This window comes from Calidris pugnax, unplaced genomic scaffold (assembly GCF_001431845.1).
Source record: "Calidris pugnax isolate Ruff unplaced genomic scaffold, ASM143184v1 scaffold20, whole genome shotgun sequence".
Classification (NCBI taxonomy): domain Eukaryota; kingdom Metazoa; phylum Chordata; class Aves; order Charadriiformes; family Scolopacidae; genus Calidris; species Calidris pugnax.
Genome location: NW_015094510.1, coordinates 29,303,393 through 29,318,068, shown reverse-complemented (window position 1 = coordinate 29,318,068; position 14,676 = coordinate 29,303,393).

The window sequence follows — 14,676 nt, the reverse complement described above, 5'->3', positions numbered from 1 at the left end:
CTGACAATAGCATGCAGCAGAACGTGTTTAAAATCAGCCGATGAATCTACCCTCAGCCAGCTTTTCTAATTGCTTCTATTTTAGTCTCTGAAATGTTCTGTTGGCACTGAGAGCCACAATTTGATTACACACTCTATGAAAAAAAGTACTTTCTCTTGCATTACTTGTTTTTAATCTGCTGCCTGTAACCTCATTAAATGCCCTCTAATTCTGGCATTCTAAGAAGCACAGAATACTAATTTTCTATCCCCTTCCACCATAGTAGTCAGAGATCTTTATCATAGTCATGTCTTTTCAAACCTGGGCAATTCTTGTCTGTTTAATTCCTTTCTGGAACATATGCAACAGCTTTCATAATTGTTGTTGCCTTTGTCTGTAGCTTTTCTTATTTCTATTGTATCCTTCTGTGCTGGAATTACCTGCACTGCATACAGGCATTAAGCTGAAAGCATTCCTTACATTCATACACTCACATAAATGAGTTTTATTGGACAAAGTGAGATCTCAAAATGCTGTTTTATATTAATAGAAGAGCAACTCTCCCAGCTAAAAAGACTCTAAGAATTGCCTTTCTCGTAGTTTCCTGGTTGACACACAGTATTCCCACTGTAGATCAGAACTGACTCCCACATACCAGAGTTATTCAAATTTCCACCTAAACAGTCTGGAATAATTTTCTGGAATAATTTCAAAGACAGGAATAGGCAAAGTATCAGTCTAGTCTTGGAAAATGTTCACCAGGCTTAAAGCCAGCTGTGGAAAGGGCAAAAATCATTGAAATTTTGGGATAGGTTAGACCATCCTTAGCTTTAGCCTTAGCCACACAAAAGCCAGGCACATTCAGTACTGAAATGTCAGAAACAAACTCCTCTGCCAACATTTTGAATTAATTGAAATTCCATTTTCTCCCAGTAACACATTCCACAGAAAAGTATTGCAACCAATTCTAGTTAATGGTCTTCTGTAAAAAATAGCAGAGCAGAATGAGTCATATTCTCGGTTGGGGATACAGAAAAGATGAAGAAGGAATGAAAAAATGGCAACACGAGCAGCATTTCTAAGGCTGATGACGTTACAGTGTGCCAGCTTCCTTTGTTCTTGCGTTGGTAGCAATGAGCTTGTGTCGGTATTTCATTGTAATGCCACTCGTTTTCTATCTCTGTCCTCCAGGACTGAAATCTGCTTCTGCCCTGTTGTTCTACAGAACCAAAAATTGAACAATGCCTGGAAGAAACTACGTGTTATAGAATCACCCAAACCAGACATTTTCTTTCCAACAATCTGTCAAATTTCGTAAGCACCTTTGCCTCAGAACTTCAGAAGTTCGGTCAAGAACAGAGGTTTTAGTAAGGTTTTTATATGGTTCACGAAAAACAAAGCTTACTTATCAAGGGATACACACAACGTGTATTTAAGCATCTAGCATTTTTTTATAGCACATTTTACCAGTTTGTTGTTTAATAATACATTTGGATTTGTTGTCTAAGGTGAGGTTTGAGAGCTAGGAGTGAAAAGAGTTTCTTTTCCACAAATATCTTCATTGACTTTCTGGACTGTTTCCACTGAATTGGGTTTTAGTATATATTAATTCTGCTCTCCATAAGTAAGCTGTGAAAAGTAAAAAGGAAAATTTCAATGATTCATCATGACTTTTAATAGACTTTTGCATGATTTATTGATGTAAATATACTGTAAATAACTGGTTGGACATTAAAGGGCAAATGAAATGTTTTTTCTTTAACAGACAATTTGGAAATGAACAGTATAAATAGAACATAGTCATCACCACTTTATTTTATGTCATTCCAATCTACTGTCAATTTCTTTTCATATACAAATCACCTTTTTTGTAATTTTGAATACCTAGAAATTTTGCATAATGAAACATGTTATTTACACTGTGTATGACTCACAAATAATTACAAATAAAAAGTATACAAAATGATTAAAATGTATCATTACATGAAAAGCAAGGAAGATATAATAGGTGTTCTGATTAACTATGAACGCTTACATATTTGTACATATATTTCTAATCTGAAATTGCTAGATGCTGTATCTGATGACTTTGATGAGGAATACTGGTTCTTATGCCTGCACTACTGGAGAGGAAGCAATATTTTCAGACATAATGAGCCACTTAAGAAACGTTTATGAAACTGCATAGGATGAAATGTAGTAATTTTAGAAAACAAAAATAAAATATTTGACATTGTAAAATATAAGCAATTTAATCCATGCCATACAGATACATTGTATATTAAATCAATACTGTAAGATGGCATTGTAAATAAACCATAACAGAGCTATAACATTTTAAAAATAAGCAATTCACATGGCATTTGTATCATAAAATAGCAGATGTACAATATTATTTACATTGCAAACTGAAAAGATAGTAACCCCATGAAACCGCAGGAAACAAGTTGTTCAAAACATTGATCACAGACCTGATTCATAAAATACGTAGGAATGCGTGTAGAATGTATGGAAAAATAAGTCCTTAGATATCTGAAATGCTGCATTAGATACTGGGTGTGCGGCTCCCATCTACAACCACCCGATGAGGTATGGCCGCAGTCCCGCCACCCCTGATGTTTGCAGAAGGCCTGGCCAGGGCACACTTTCCATGAGGCCCCCCAGCTACCTGTTCACTTGAGCACACGCAGGACTGCAGCCTAACGGCCCGTGGAACTAAGCTTTAAATCCAAATGCAGGCGAGGGGAAAGTGCCCTCTTGTTCCTACACGGAATGCCTTACACATCCACGTGCCGAACTACGATTCCATTTACAGACTGAGCGTTACCCACCAAATATAACACTTAAAGAATCAGACCACTGATGGCTTTGTACAGCAAGGAGTGTGGGATAAGGTTTCAATGATCTTTGCAGACTTTTACCCAAACAAAGACTCCTATTAGCTATAATAGGAGTCATATGGTTTTGCTTTGCAAGGATTACTGGGAGGTAGGAGGTCTGCAATTGTTCAGAATTTTGTGTTGTCTTTCTGGCATGGCAGTACTGACCAAGGCTTTGACTGTGCTGTAATAATCTGCTTTATTTGTGAAGGCTTAGGACCACCACAGGTCAGTCCTGCTTCACAATTACATTCAAAGTTCCTAACACAAAACCTTGCTGGAAAGTGGACCCTACTTGTTGAGACCCAAGAGGGTATTTGAGTATTGACCATTTCAGCAACAAATCTTCAAACAATGGTTATTAAAAAGGACAGTTGCCTCCTGCCCTGTGGCAGTATTGTAGCTACTCAGTATAAAATTCACCTGTGGAAATTCAGATTCGACTCCAATGAGACGGATGATGAGCGTTGACGATTTTGTCTGAATGGTGTTAGTTCCACATGTGGTGAAGGCAAAAAAGGAGGTTTAAGAGAACATGAAGCTGACAAATGAGTTCTACCTTACAATCCTCATTTATATTTCTATTATAAACCTCATTTATCTTTCTTTTTTTCCCCATTTTCTTATTGTTCCAGACAGCTTCCATGAAACAACAGAGAGTAGGTGGTACCAATGACGTACTCCTACCATCTGAAATTCCAAATGCTGCAACTTCCATGTTTTATCTTAGTATTTGCCAGCCTGAAATGCATGACCATGTGTCTGCATGAGCTGAGCAATGTGTCAACGTGCGTTGTGGCTGTACACACCAACTCTAGAGCATGAGATGAGTCCAGCACACTTGCAAGGCTGGTCTGCCCCTTGCAGTAAATCCAACACGTCCATACAAAACTCTTCCTCACCTGAGATACAGGATTGTTCTGCACATGTTTAGTGTGGACTTCTACCCAGGATTTCCAGACATTGGGCAGCCCAATCAGAGTTATTGACATGGTTGAAGAGATGTCAAAAAATTCCAGACAGACAGACAGACAAAGGTACCACAAAAGTGATGAAGCTGCTACTCTTTCATGTGGTGACACAGGAAGGCAAGTTTGCAACATAGTGCCAGATGCAGTCTCAACACATGAGAACTCAAAGAATGCAAGGACACAGACTTGTACTAAATTTTTTTTGCCATTTTAAAGGATGAGAGAATAATAATAAATGCAGTCTGGATTGTACCTTGAAGCACCTGGAGGTGTAACTGAACTGATACTTGTTATGTTACTGCAGTGCTTGGAAAACCAAGCTCAGTCAATGAAACCCAGTGAATTAGCTACATTTGTGACAAGTAACTTTTTTTTTTGATTTGAAGATCTATTGACTTAAAATGAGAGTATGTCGGGGAAAAACAAATATTTTACGAGTAACTGTTATGTGTATCAGCAAAGTCTAATGAGTTAAAAAAAGAACTTTCTAACTTCCCTAATATACTTTTTTTATTATTTTTTTTTTTTTAACTGACTATACACATTTATTGAGTGTAAAATTTCTGGAATTGTCCTAATATTCTGTCTTCCTGGATTACATCTTCAGTGATTTAGCTCTGAAATACGCAACACAGGTATCCTGGACACAATTAGGAACAACATTTTCTTCAGCAGAGTTTCTCTGAAGAAACATTTTTTCTGCTCTAGGTCAGATAAGGTGAACACCAACTTGAAGGAAACCTTAAGATTTATGTTTTTTTATAAATACAGATAATCTCTCTGTTACAGTAAACTTCCAGATAAAATGGGAAGCAGAAATTAGAACAGTCTTCAATGAAGGCTGGTGCCAGTGTCCATGGCAAAGGCTCAATCAAATATGTTGTATTGACTGTTATGATGACTCAAGAAATTGAGAAACTGAGTAAGCATGCAAGATCTTCAGAACTTAGTCAGCTGAACTTCAAAGGGTTTTGTTATTTTTGCTTATCACTAATAACTCATAAATGAGATTTTGGATCTTTATGAATCAGGTACTGCGCAAAGGTCATGCACTAAAATAGCTCATTACTTTTCCCTTTCAAATGCATTAATGGGGAGTCAGAGTAGGATGGAGCCTACCACAAGTTAACTAGAAGCATGAGAAAAGAGTATTTGTTGAATAGAAATGTTACTGGTAGTATTCAGACAATTGTTAGTATTTAGACAAGGCAAAACTTTGCTTGGTCCTGTGAAGAACAATAAAACCTGTATTTCGATTATAAACATTTATATGAATACTAGCCTAAAACTAGAGGCATTGAAATAGAAGATGTATAGTATATTGTATATTGCTTTTCTTATAGAGTGTACCTTATGTATCTAATATGGTGAGAAACAAGAAAATTTTTTAGGACAAATGAAAAGGACTTCATTGTAACAAACACCATTATAGCAGGTCACACTATGAAAGCAAGATATGAAGTCACAATGCAGTGCAGGCATGTCATTAAAAAGTAATTTGGAGTGCTCTTAGAAGGCTGTTTTATCCTTCTGCTATCTGTTAATAACATGCCTGCATGAGTTTTGTAAAGTTTTTTCTTCTTGTTTGAGACCTTCAGTGGCTTTGGAAAAAGGAAGGGTAAAAAAGACAAACTTTGCCCTTGGTTCCACTTGCAAGAATCGTGTCACTGAAATCTACTCAAAAGGAGGCAGAACGAAAAAATTAAGAAGTATCAATAGAAGCTGAAGAGAAAAAGGCCATTTAACAAACAATTTCTTTCTTCTAAAGAAGGCTCAGGCTATTGGCACTGTTTGCATTCATCAGAAGAAAGAAGCTGCTTATCAGGCAGAGACTCAGGAATGGCATTTGCTGGTCTCTGTAGCCTGCAGGATTTACAGATAGCCTCTGCTGTTGCATTTCCCAGCAACATGGAGAAAGACCCCTTGCTGTATGGAGGCCTGTGTAAACAGTAACTCACAAAACAGTGATTTTAGAACAAGAAGAATAAACTTTAAATTATTTTGTTTTTTCAGAAGCTCATAGGGTCACAGCTATCAAGATATACATTCCGTTATAGGATGAGCAGTACAAATGTTAAAGCTTTTAAGACCATATGTAGTTCACTGCACACACAATTTTCCCATGGCCTACACATATGGCACATCAATTTATTACATAGACTCATGTTCCCACAGAGGGAATAATACTGAATTCTGCTGTGTTATACTGGTGCTGTAGCCTTGAATAACTTGCTCAATGACACAACATAGGCCTGGTTAGTACATACATTATGCACTTCAACTGCTCGCAGTCAAAGACATAAATGACAGAACCAAACTTTACTGTTTTGTTTTCAAGTAGATAAGTCTTTGGTTAGTAATAAATTCAGTTGGTTTGGGGAAGCAATCGTAACTGAAATAGTAATTTTCAACCAGAGGTACTTACTGTAACTTCCAGACCACTAAGACTGCCAAATGACTTCCAATAAAAAAACTGAAACATAGCATGCGATAGTTTGTACGGACTCTGCTTCCGTTGGCAGGTGGATTTCTTTGCTGAACAGCTAGGACAAGTAATCAGACTTGATTTTGCAATTAATCCCTTGGATTCAGTTTGGGAAGATCCTGGCTTATATGTTTTGCTGAGCTTTTCTGTCTATGCTAGCTCACAGTAAAACTCTAACCTGCCATATCCCTTCCCAGCAGACCACAGGCTGATGTTTTAAAATAAAGTTCAGATTTACATAGTACTAAAATTAATCTCTTAACCATTAAGTGTATAGAAATTTCTAGAGACTCCTCTGCACATTACTAAAATGGAAATACTGACATTAATTAGATCATCCTCATATCTGTAAGAAATTTTATACAAACTACTTAACTTCACAAACATCACAGTGCTCTAAACCCTGATAGAGCTCTAGTATTATCTAGTGACATCCAATATTATTTTAATGCTAAGCATCCTTTGTTGATAGTGCAAGGTTGTAATCTTGTTACTTAGTGCAGAATGCTTGTACAATTGAAGTTCAAGTGTCTTCAGAGAAGCTTTATAGGACACACTAAAACAGTATTACAGAATTACACAAAAACCATTTGCACCCAGGGGGATTGGTACCTTTCCATAGGAGTGCACTTTGAGGTGGTCAGTCTTCACACTTTAGGGGTACCAATAATTTTTATCCAACTTGCAGAACAGAGAAGCTTGAAACAAGACAAGCAATAATTCTCAGGATTCATAAAACTGAGGTTAAAACACTGCAATGAACTGTCCCTCCTCTTCGTTTTGCTCTCATTAAAAGATAGACCACCAATATGTGGCTCATAACTCTCACTAAAAATTCCCACTCCTAAAACTGAGCATCATGAACTCAGGTGAACACCCATCTTCCTACAATAATCCAAATTTTTTACTCATACCTACAGTTCACCCTCACATGTCTATCCCTGTTATTGGACCTGTTTGTGATCATCTTAGACAGGAATTAGCCCTCAGATTTTACTTTGGCAACATTGACATCCAAGGGAAAAGTTGAAAGATACAGCTCTAAGGCATCGATGATTAAACATCCTCTAGAGTTACTTGCAGAGGAAATGAAGATGAGGCTGAATGAACTGCTAGTTAAATCACCAATTTCAGAGTTGAAGCAGGCTCCTTTAAGAAAGGTTTAAATAAGTACCAGGAGTACAAGATTTTCCATTGATGGTCTCATGAATTTCATGGGTTTTCCATTAGATGGAGAGTCAGGATCACAATGACAGACAACTGAAAAATTGTTCTCAGTTCTTCTAGGTGAGGTATTGCATGCAAAGTTCACTTTGTTCTCAGAGGCTTTGGGAAGAAGCTGAACTATGACTTGATGATGAACTCAGTCTGTGAAGTTCATGCCAATAACACTGGCTTGATTTGCAAAAGTTTCTCCTAATCATGAGCTTATCCCACTGAAACAAATATAAACCACCAGAAGATTTTTAGTAACATTCAGTTCTTTCTCTAAAATTGGCCATAGAGGCAGACCAAAGTGGAAAAGAGAATAATTTGTGGCTGTGAAACATTGGTTGGACTTTCCAGGATGGTGGTCTAAAACAGTTTAATTTTTGGGTGTTGCACCAGTGGATTGTACAACCAGACTACACACAGCCTCTCCAAAACACTATGGAATCCTGCAACAAGGAACTGCAGAATTTTAGTGAACTGGGAAAGGTTAAAATCAAATCAAGAAGGGATGTAAAGTCAGTCCTAGCAATGAATCCCACCATATTCCAAAACCACAATATTAGTTCTCTTAGACTACTTGGCCAAAAAATTTCTGTGTTATTAATGTAATGGCTCTAATGTAAGGGAGATTTAACAACTAAAGGGAGGATGATGACCACGCCTGTCACTGAAACAAGGATGGATGTCGAGGCATGATTTGATTCTGAGCAATCCCAGGAGTAGGTGATAATAGATCCATAGTATCTCAAGATAGCTATCAGACATGGCAGTGTCCTTATTGCTAACTATTTTTCTACATATTTAACCAGCCATATTATGTTCTATAAAATACAAAGTATGCCGTGAAATGTGTGCATAATGTGTAGGATGTGCAAAGCAGATAACTGCTGGTGCTGTTTGTCCTGACATATCTATTTCACAACTGAACCTTAACACTGCAGTCATAATGATACACAATGATTCCCAGACAAATGGTATTGATGCCAATTAAATCCTAAAATCAAGATTACTTTTGACCTCTCAGAATGATGATCAAAGGCTTCTGAAAGAACAGAATTTGCAAAAAAACCTCTAGCTTATAAGATATATATAAAAGACACTGAGCATAAATGCTTTACAAATCTTTTTCACAGTGATTTGACTTGCTGACATAAGTTATTATTTATACCCTACACTTGCCAATGCCTCAGATCTTAAATGAAGATATTTTACAAAAATGTGCAGAAAAGACACATACCACAGAAAGAATTTCTAAAGAGAGTAGTGAAGATTATTCCTGAACTATACATAGGTCTGGTTCTGAATATAAAAGTAAAAATAATAACTTAAGTCATAGTACAAACTGCATGCAACTACTGCCAGCCCTGTCTGCAGTTGAGACCCAACCTGTGCCTTGCAGAACTTTTTACCTCGACCAGAGAAGCTGAGGCTTGCTATCTGCAGTGGATCACTGCTCCTTCAGGATCATACGCTGTATGGTGGAATTGCTCTGCTGTAGAAAATAAATAACTAAAGAAGAATGAAGAATAAAGAAATGTTTGGGATTTTGGTTTTGGTGGGATTTTTTTAAGTGCAAACAAGGAGTAACACTAATTTGTTAAATCACAGCATAAAAGAGACTTATGCAAAATGCAAATGTTTGATGCAATGAAAAATAATTATCCACTTCTTAGTACATATATGCTAAAATTTGGAAAGTTGCTTACACTGTAGATCTCATAGTAGTTTAGGGCTTTTGGATTTTAATTTTTATTTTTCAGTTGAATAAATTAAGAGATAAATTATCCTCCCCAAAGAAAAAAAAAAGGTTAAGCCAAAGCATCTTCATTTTTAGTATTCAACTAATGGTTTTAACATAATGACTTTCACTTCCCAACTTAAGGTATGTGACTTTGGAAGGACTGTGGTCAAACTGATTCAGCTGATAAAGCAGCAACTGCAAGGTGGATCTGGAAGGTGAATAAAACAGAATCAAGACTAAACATTGTCATTCTTCCAGTTGGTGATTCCAATTATTTTTAAAGTAATTTTATGGGTAACTTGCTTTGAGTTGAGCAGGTTTTTGCTGCTTTTTTTCCAGTTGTTATGATATTTTGATTTACCTTCACCTCTGTTACTGAATTCATACTTTTCTGGCAAGCACATAATGTCTATTTTTAGCCGTATGAGCTACTAATCCAGTTTCTCTGACAACTGCAATTTGTTGGAAGAAACGACTAGTGTTACGTTGTCTCAGAGCTATGAGCCCATTTGAGAAATTAGCTTCTTAGCTGACCTTTAAAGCAAGGGAGAATAATGTGCCTGTAATTCCACAGGGTTTGGATTTCATTATCACAGCAGTGTATGAGACGGGATGCCCGTGCTGCACAACTTTGTCTCTCTGTTTTGTTTTCCTGGTAATTATAGAAACTGTTCACTGTACATGGAAAATCTGCAAGTTTTCTCAGCTTTGGAGGACAATGCTATTTCTAATTCCTTTTCTCTGGAGAGGATGACAGTTCACAGTGTGGAGGACTGCATACTATTGCTTCTTCCCAAGAACTTTCTCACGGCCCCCCTAACCAGGACTGAAGTGAAAATTGCCACAGATGTCTAAGGATAAGAATGGCAATTGCAAACTGAAGAGCAAAGTATGGGAGCTGTAGAGCAGAGTGGCAGCTCTCATCCTTCGCACTCACCTCTGTTTCAGAGCTGACCCAAGATCCTGTTGGAGAATCTGGGGACTCCAAGTATGAATCAACACAAGTACAATTTAGGACAGGTCAGACAGAAGCTTTAGTAACTATGACTGTAGTGAGAGAACATTTGGCCAGCACCTCCCCCTCCACTCCCCTGTTCTTTCCCAAGTGATTGCAGAGACCAACCTATATACTGCTTCAGAAAAAAGAAAGAGGTGAGGTAAAAAGATAATTTCAATGTTAAAAAACCCAGATACCCATTCCTGGGAGGGATGGACTCCTTAAATAGTGTTCTAACTGCCATTATTCTAAGAAGGAATCAGTTTATGGAGAGGTGGCTCTCAAGCAGTTTATGGAGAGGTGGCTCTTGGTGGAGCCCATAGGAGTGGCAGACCAGTATTATATTCGATTAGAAGTGGGCAGTTAGAACCAACCACAGATGGCTAGCTTTTAGTTGAAAGGACTAGGATAAACTTCCTATCTAGACCTCTCAAATCTTAAAGAACAATAATTTTACCACCACAACTCTTTGAATCTCTGGTTGGACCCCAGTCCTTGCTCCCGATGTGTTTCTTTCCATGTATATTTGCTGTTCTCTCCTATTACACCCTCTCGTTCTTATCAGCAGTAGAATTCATCTCACCTATGGTACAGCAGCTAAACTGAACTAGTCCTCCACCTCCACACTGCAATCACTGGGGAGAGAGAAAAGAGCACATCTAAGGCAGTGCTTTATCTCATCCTTAACACTTTCTCTAGGAACGATCATTCTTTTAGATGCCAGGATGCCTGCACCAACTGTAGAGGGAACCGACCTGACTAGCTCAGACAAGAAATAATTTTAAAATCCCTAAATTTATGTGAGCTGAATTGTACTCAATCTTACAGCAGTTCCATAAACACTTGGTGCTCTAGTGCATAATTGGCCCCAGCGCAACTTGGGCTGAGCAAGGCATAAGAATAATAAGCAATATTCCAGCATCAAAGACATTAATGGCTGGAACTTAGTGAGCCTCTAGCGAAGCAACATAAATGCCATGTATTGAGATGGGAATATTGTCTAGACTGGGCTTTGTATAGACTTCAGTAAAAGGCACAACGCTGACACATTTTACGCAGTGCATTTAAAGCCTTGTTTTGGGATGCAGTGTCTCTCTTAACAACTGAGTTAAGTCTAGGCCTTACCTAATCTGATCTGCTTGGCGTTTTTTCACAAGGTGCTTGGTGAAATACTGCTCTCTTTGAAATTGACTATAAACAACTGTTGGTTGAATAAGCTTTTGAAAGCTCCATACATAGGATTGTTTCTGAAGGAGTGGTGTGAACTGTAGATTATGTCATAGACCTTGCATCTTTTTGTTATGATACAACAGTCTTCCATGCTTTCTTTCAGTTTAGACATTTCTAAACTATTTGGTTACAAGGCAGAAGAGCTTCCATTTTTTTTGAAGTGCTAACATTTAAGTTCTGTATTCCTACATAGTTTTTAAAAGGCATTCTCACTATCACTTCCAAATTTCTACCAATTGTAATGCGTCACATCTAGTTTTGCATTCAGTATCAAAACTCAAAGAGCAATTCTGAGTCCTGCCTCCAGGAAAGTCAAATGATACAGAAAAGTGGGACGTTCTTGTTTGCATTTTGCATTTAGAATTTTTAGACTTCCTTTTTACCCCCACCCAATTTTTGCCTGCAACTAGAGATTCAACTCTTATTTAAAATACAAAGCAACTTTCCCACCTCCAAAAATAGTCTATTTCTCATACAATTCCATCTAAAGACTATGAACTCCAAAACTCATACTAATGCCTTGAGAGTTCATGACATTATGTAAAGCACTTTCTTGCATTTTGGATTATACCCAGAATACTCTGGGTCATCCAACTTCCAAATACATGAAAGCTGAGAATCAGCAGCACGTCTATGTGTGGCAGCTCTCTCCTACACACATAATTCACTTTCTTCAGGTGCTTTCTCTCTGTTGCCTTCTTACCTATACACTTGCAGAACCCATGAGAAGTTTCCGAAGGGTAACGTTTACACATTTAAACACTGGAGAGTATGCAGGACTTAGAGATGTAATGAGAAAATAAGTCTTGGACTCAGCTTGACACTCTCACAGAAGATGAGCTAAATTGGATGGAGTTGGCTGGGTAGTGTTTTCTCTCTTAGGATCCCTCAGAACTTTATAAAAGTGGGTAATGAGCCCCGTTCCCATTGAAGACCAGAGCTTTCATACACTCACAGCAACACATCTGGTAGCACCACCTTGAAAAAAGGTGTAAAAACCTGCATAAATTAGAAACAATGCCACATTTCATCATCCATCACCTGTTAGCAGTAGGAATATGCACCTTTGCTGCTGGTTGGATATCTAGAATTTGCTTTCATGCATCATTTCAAAGCAGCATAAATAATATGGATTTATAACCCACATTTCCAAAACCTATTTAGGCATTCAGAGCCTCAGGATCATTCAGCAAAGTTAGGTTCAACATTAACAGAAAGATGTTGTGTTTAAGCAGAAAGAGTGGGATTGAGAAGTATGTCCCTTATGTGACTACCTCCTCCTTCTTAGCAAATGCAAATAACCTGAACTAAGCAGCTGTGGTTTAAGTGTACAGTTTCAGAATTATTTTAACCAATCAGAAATGCCATAGGAACTTTTAAAATAAATTCACATGCACCTACCTCCTTTCTCTTTTCCATATGATCTGTTCTCTCAAGCAATGGCTCACTTTAAAAAAAACCTCTCCTTGATAATTATTTATTCCTACCCATGTTCTTCTGCAATAAGCTCAGAAACTCTGGTATTGATTTAACAGTATGTTCCAGTCTCATTAGGGAAGGAAAAAATAATACCTTAGAGGTATACTGGTAATAAACAAATGCCAAAATGGATTAAACAGTATTCCTCCTCTCTAGGTATTAATCAGTTTTAGCATCTGTTTACTGTTGTGTATAAAGCAGAAGCTGTCCATTATATATACCTGCCTGTTTTATTGCTCATATTTATCATTCCTGGGTATATCTTAGATATATTACTGGTACTGTTGTTTCTAGGATGGGAGATCAGTCTCACTCAGTTGGCAGTCTTTAAAATACTCTTTGAGTATACAACTAAAACTCTTTTCTAATTCTGGTCTATAGCTCTGATTTTGCTCTTCCTTATTTAAGTAACAACATATACTTGTAGAAAACTAACAAAAAGACACCACCTCACAAAATCAAATTATTCCACTACGTACCCCTCTCCCCTGGGAAAGGGATGGATGGACAAATGATACATGGTATTATTCTGCCATGTAATGCTCTGTTAAAAGGTGGTTTGTTAAGGTGATAGGTGATGTACAAGAACCTACACAGAATAGATTAGCATGGCTTTACTTATTGCTTCAAGGGAAGTCATTACAGAGTATTGCTAGGGAATAATTATCTAAAAAACAAGTAGCTCAATGTGAGACCTTCTGCTAATGGAATGTTAATTTTGGGCCTACAAATTCATAAAAGCACAAAAAATGTATGTTAATGATAACCTGGCAACTATCTCTCTGCTCTTTAGAACTTCTATATCTTATTATCATCTTTACTACGGGATAACTAACAAGGTTTATGTAGGCATTCTGGCATACAGGTCAGGTGAATGTGGCAGAGAGGTTTTGCATAATTGGGCTAGGAGCTCAAAGCTCAAAAGCTTTTCTAAGTCACAGTCCTAGTGGCATCCAGGAGTTGTGATTGGCAGTGCTGGTATCTTATGTAAAGAGTTCAGACATCAGAAGGAAGAGATTTCCAGAACTGCAGTAGCTACTGTTCTTGACAGTCACCATGGCTACCATATCAAACATTTATTTATCCTGGGATATGCTTATCTATCCCTCTGCCACTTAGTTTGATTCAATTTATTTTGGCCAATGTAAAACTCTTAAAAGCAGCAAAGACTAAAATGTTTGAGACGCAGCAATTGGGCTGGAAAGACCTTAATTTAGTGGGATCAATCTCACTTATGTTGGCCATCTTAAAAAATAGATGTCTACTCTAAGTTTGTCATCTGTGATCACTGAGAAAGTTAAGGGCACGCAGGCAATTAGGAAGCCTCATGATGTGTCTAGAACAGAGGGGACAAGTGCCTGAAGCACTTACCTGTTCCCTAGTCTGCAGAGGACACTTGGTCCTTGGAACACTCCAGCTGAAGTGGTCCAGAGAGCTGAAGGCAGAAGCAAGCACTGCTGCAGCCGAGGCAGCCAGCGTGTCCCTCTTGATGCCCTTTCTTTCTGCTGCCTCCCTGGTAGCCATAAAGCAGGAAACACACTTGTTTCTCTGAAATCCTGTGTCTTCTCTTTTTGTCCAAAATAAAACATGTTCAGCCTCACTCTGCCTTTGGAAGCCAAAATCCCAGGAGCAAACAGCCGGTTTAACATCTGCTTCCACCGATCCTTTTGTTAAGGCTGCCAGCAAAGTTGCCGCTTTGCATC